This window comes from Lepisosteus platostomus, chromosome 15, assembly GCF_059453375.1.
Source record: "Lepisosteus platostomus isolate fLepPlt1 chromosome 15, fLepPlt1.hap1, whole genome shotgun sequence".
Classification (NCBI taxonomy): domain Eukaryota; kingdom Metazoa; phylum Chordata; class Actinopteri; order Semionotiformes; family Lepisosteidae; genus Lepisosteus; species Lepisosteus platostomus.
In genome coordinates, this window is record NC_142625.1 from 22,884,889 (window position 1) to 22,891,175 (window position 6,287).

Below are 6,287 nucleotides of genomic sequence, written 5' to 3' on the forward strand. Positions count from 1 at the left end.
ACATTTTACTAGATGAATCAAACACAATGTAATAACACCACTCAAACCCATGCATGTACATACAGTACAGTATATACTGTACAATAGTATTGCGGTGGTATAAAGAAATGGCTATCAAATGGTTTTCAATGAGACAGTGGATTATGTACAGTAAGTAGTTATTAGGATGGGACAACTAACATCTTATGTTTTCATATAAATACCAAACAGGAAACATTTTTCAGTAAGTGGCTGTTCATGATTCAATCTTGGCGAATAGAGAAAGCCATATGAATAGCCCATGAGTACTGTACATAATGACTTAATACATCAACAGTACATTTTGCATTAACCCCATTGAAAAGCACCTGCTGTCTTACTTAATAAGTAATCACATTAAAATAACAGGCGCTTATTGTGAATTGATGCGTCATGGCACAGCCACTGTAATTACCTTGACCAGAAAGCTATTGTCCTGTGGTTGGACTGGCTACAGTTAGTCGCATATTTTTACATAGCTACTGTTTTCATTATTCTCATTATGTTAACACAGGTCCGTCTTAGCCCTAAAGCACGTTTCTGTCTTCTTTCCAGGTTTCCATTAGTATCAAAGCATAGCAAGGACCACAACATATTTTTATATTGAAAAAGATTTAAGAAAGAAACATTGAGCTTTGAAAATGTGGCGTTGCATGAGTGTAAGGATACACGCCATGTTCACTACGCGCGTGCACATCTTAAATACCAGCGCATTGTAGTCATGCCCCTCTCGTCCTTTCTCATTCCCAGCTCTCTCGGTTACTGTCTGCAGGTGGAGCTATCGTTCAAAATTATGACATTTTCCTATCAATCGCACTACTGTATTACAGTACATATAGCGGAGCATCATTACTACTCGTATCAGTCCTAAATGTTTATTTCCAGTTTGTATTTTTTTTAAAAAGTTATTGAAATTATCGAAAATACAGTATCCCGATGCAATTATTCTTAATCATTAATCCTTTACAAGAAGGCATGTCAATCTGCCGCATAGAGCTGCGTGCTTGTGCGAGTTTCAAAGGCAAATCTAGAGCCTAATCCCACGCCGAAAAGTAAAAGTCTGTTGTTTATGTAAGATAAAATGTCTTTGCCATCACAACCCCGTTTGAATAATTCATATTCAAACAGCTTTTTGGAGAATTTAATTTCATATTGTTTTTTTTTTTTTTATTGGAGCGTTAAACACATGGAGCAAAACACTAGACAGTTGTTCATTATCACAAAACTCTAAAAAGGTTTAAAAAATCGTTTTTATAGTATAGCCGTAGATCTGCTATAGAAGGTCATTTGAACTGATATGCTCTTAAATCATTTTTTAATTAAAATAAATTTAAAATGAGGAAAGTACCAAATAATAATATCGCAACATGCTACTGTACAATAAAACCTTCCTAGCTGAAAGCCATTTTGAATCTAAGAAGTACTTGTGCTGTCAAGGCTGTAGCTGTTGACCGCTGTCCATGGTGCTGAGCCGAGAGGTTGTGGATTTCACCGTCTCTTTCCGATCAGCGATGGCACAGCGGGAGAAAGCTCCAGCCTCGTTCCTTGGCGCTTTCCAGAACAATTCGGGGTGTAAGACATACTTTAATTCTTGCCATTCTGGAAAAAAAATGACGGCCTCCAGCCTAATCTATCGCTGAGTTCGCTGCGCTAACACCTATCCTCCAATCCGTTCCCTACAACACCGTTAACACGACTTTTGCTCTGGCGTTACCATAGTGCCTGCAAAGCATCAATTCCTTTATAATGAGAGCCGCGAGACAAACCAGGCTTTCTGCAAGCAAACCCAGTAGGTCCATTTCTTACAATTTCTCATTTGGCTAAAATTAATTATAAAAAATGAAAATATACAAAAGTTACCATCCAAATACTGTAGCATATTGGCTTAACTTTAACTATGAAACGGGAAATAAAAAAAAAGTTAGTTTTTTTTTCCAATTTAATTGATGCCTCTGATAGAACTGGATTTTAATTCAGTCACACAAGACTTTGATTTACACAAAGATGCCAACAAAGTCCACTAATGGAGTCTGGTACAGATGTCTCTTAAAGCTGTTAAATTAAGTGATAGTGTACTGAGGCTTGTGTAGAAATAATTGGAATGTGAGCTTGACATTTTGTAAGGATGTTGGGAAATGTTAATTGGGTTGCTGTAGCTGTCAGCCTTGTTACTATGGAAAGCCACTGGAACTCTGATGCTTGTAATCAAATCTGTCTGCAGGAGCTTCAGTACTGTCATTGACTATATGTTTTTTAAAAGTCAATTACAATTCACAGAAATAATAGAATTTAATAATAAATAGCTACATTAATAAAATAACCACTATTTACTGGATGAGTACAAATAAAATAAAGTTCAGTGTAGCACTGCGTTAATTTAATATTCATCTAACAATGCTTTCTGAAATATTCTAGAAGCTTGAGTTCAATATAAAAGAAAAAAATCAGTGGCGTGTAGCGTTCTTAAAATGGACAGCCTCCTTTCACTCCTCTCCACCTCTCAGCTCAAATTCCTTTCACTTTACTGCTTCCCTTCTTCCCCCTGCGTAAAACACTTTGTCAGTCTGGGATAGACTCTTTCTTCTTAAGCATGAATACTTTTTCATGACAAAAATGTATGAATATTTAATATTATTTTGAGAAACAAGTGCTGTAATCTTAATTGAGAGGCTTTTGAAGAATTTACAGTATATACAGTACCACTTGATTCAACAACAGAAAATCTTCACAAGTCTTCATCTGTTCCACATTGCAGACAAGATTTTCTTCGTTTCCCTTCTGCTTTTGAATCCTTTAATCTGTCTTCAGAAAGCTACAGCTGTCGCACGTGTATGACCCATCCATCCGTTATCAGAAAGCCAATTTTATTTTTCCTGGTAAAGACTGTGGCTCCCAGAATCTATTCCAGAAGCACTGTTCACAAGGCAGGAATATACAGCATTGCAGGGCACACACACACAGTTTAGAGACATCAGTTAACCAAGCCAGCAAATTGTGAGAGCAGAGAGGAAAGCAGAGCACCTGGAGACAACCCAACACAATAACTGTAAGACAGAATCGGTAACCATCATGCACAATACTGCATTATCTTGAACATGTCTCATATAATTCTGCTTCTCCCATGTTTTTGATGTATATACTGTATATATAGTATATGTCCCTGGTACAGTACTCAAAATATAGATGGGTTGTATACGATGCCTTTTAGACGTATTCATGCCTTCCAATGATGTCCCATATTTTTGTATTACAAATGATGTACTTGACAAGTGATAAGACTCCTATTTAAAGTGAGTATTTTTAATCCAAACTGGATAACTCAAACTGAACATACGCTGTATGGATGGATGAAATAAGTTACATGTCAGTTAAAACTGCCACAGATTAATCAGAAAATGAAATGAATATATTTTTTTATTCCCAATACTTGGTGAAAGCACCTTCGGAAGTTACAGCTGCAAGGCTTTTGGATAAATCTCTACCAACCACCAGCTACTACTACTCAAGAACATTGACTTTCTGTGTTTCTTTTATTTCTTTTTTTTTGTTTGTTTCTTGGTTAAGCCAAGCCAGCGTAGTGCTGGCCTAGTGCTTTGGGTTGTTAGCTGCTGAAAGGTGAATTTTCATCCCAGATTATGTCTAAAGCAGCGAAAACTGGTTTTGTTCAAAGATGTGTCTGTGATTTGCTCCATTCTTTTACTCCTCTTAACTTAACTTGACTTACCTACCTTGTTCCTGCTGATGAGAAGCAACCCCATAACGTAATGCTCCCAACATAATAGCATGTCAGTTTCCAAAAACATTCATACAATCTTCATTTGCATTCATCAGTCTCCATTAGTAAACACAGATAGGTGGCTGATCAAATATAGAATTATTAGACGGATTTCTCTGTTACAATTTGATAACAGCATCAATCAACATTATTTTCTATGTACTCTTCTGACATCTATCTCCTCTGGACCATACAGGACAGCTTGTGGGCTATTTTGTCCTGATTTGGCACAACGTACTTTTGCTGCGACTGAACAAGGCCGAGCCTGATCTGTTAGAGTTGATCAAATTAATCATAATTTTATATTCCTTCAAGGACTTTCAAAACCATCTCTACTCTTACATTTCCACATGAAAAAAACTAAATAACCAAAGCAGAATTTTTTAATCCAAATCTTACTTTACATTATAAATCTTTTTGGAAGTTTCATGTGTGTGCTATTGATATAAACCCTCCGAAAAAAACTTCCCTTACTCAATATACAGAATATGCTTGCAATTTTCAATGCAGGTTTTAACACTGTTACATCCTTTGTTATGATGACAACTGTGCTGTCATGTTCAGCTCTATCCTCTTTACTCAGACCAGATGAAAAGAAATACATACCACAGTCCATTTGTTTAATACAGATATTTATTTTCAAAGAATGTACTCCTGGATAATGATGGCTTTCTAAGAGCATGCAATCACTAAGAATTTAGAATATGAATGCTCAGGAGACAGTACTGCTTTATGACTTTGAATATTCGTACCTGTGATTTTCAAAGAATAACTTTGGGATTGGGAATGGTCTAACTATTAAAGACACCTGTCCAGAGCTCACACTGAGCTCTTCCGTCAAGACACCAACAGCTTGAACCTTGGCTATTTCATTATGTGATTGTCAAGTGCCTGGTTTGTGTAGATCCCAGTGCCCTTAGTTATTCTTGACTTGCCATGCTACCATGATCCCTGTGACCACAGCACCTGTGAGTTTGTAATTTTAACAACAAGGCCAACATTTAATGTTAATTATAACAATGCAGTTTTAAAGGGAGTTGTGCACAATGAACCCATCGCTTCAGTGATAGCAGGAAGTCTAGATGACAATTGGTAATTAGCAATCACACCTTAAAATGTAAAACAAATGTTTAAGCAAGTATATGAAATAAATACATTTTCAGAAACTTGATATTATTTCTTGTGACATTACTGAAAGGTTTGGGCTGCCTTGATTTTGTACTGTATGTAGGATTTACACTGGGGAGGTCTGTCATTGTGTCTGTCAAGCTACAGAGGAGCAGGCAGAGGTTAATTCCACTGTAAATGAAAACAGAAATCACAAGTTGGTCTATTCAGTATGTAAAGTTGTTTCTTAAAGATTTAAGTAAAAGTCCTGTGATGGACAGTATTTAAAAACAGTCTTACATAATACTTCCTGTTCTACCTTAATCATGTCAAAACACAGAATCATTAAAATATAAAAATGTTTGCAACAACATATTTTAAAATGATACTAAGAAAAATACATATTCTGTGTATACTTATAAGAGTTGTGAGTCCAATGGAATTGATGCAATTAATTAATAAGCTGTGAGTCACTATAAAGGGTAAATAGAAGTTTCTTGGAAATAAAAAAAATCGATTATTTTCTTACAACAGGAAGCAGAGAGTTTGTACATCCACCCAATAAAACTGATTATTGGAGTTTAATCTTTAAATGTCATAATGTAAATTTGTCTGGTAAATCGAGAAGGCATTAATGCAACGTCTTCTTAATCATGCAAATCTGACTGCATATCTATTACATTTTTTAAAAGCTGAATGAACACCCAATTAGCTTTGATCATACTGATCCTAAGGACAAAATGAAAAATATTTTTTAATACTAAACTGAGTACATACAGTACAAAACAAGAACAAAATCTATTTTGATAATGTCAGAATTACTTTGAATGCCAAGCCTTAAACATTTGAATTGTGATTATCATACCTTAGTATTTTGTATTATGTTCCCTGGTATTCATACTTAGTAATGTGCCATCAAAGTATGAGTTTTTTAATAGTATTTTAATAATGTTTGTTGAGCTCTAAATATTTTTCATGTCACTTACTTCTAAAATATGGAAATTTAACCTGGTTTTCTGTTAAGGACAAATAATAAAAAAAATCATAATAGCAGCCAAAGAAGAAAGCCTTTCAAAATTGTGAATATAGAAACCATGACAATCGTTGTACTGTGCATAATAACAAATAAGACATAAATTCAAACAAATACAAATAATACATTATACCATTTCAATGGTATGAAGACTAGACTGTAGACATAATAATTCTTGGAGGAATTGAAAAAAAAGGAAGGAAGGTAAAAAAATATTTAAAAGCAGAAATATACTTTAGAATTTGTGTCATCTTGTCAGACTGTCAGAATTATTCCTAATGTTCAAAGCGCAGCACAGCTACTCAACAGGAAAACTGTTAAGCAACAGGTTGTATTAATCCATTTTTCCATCCT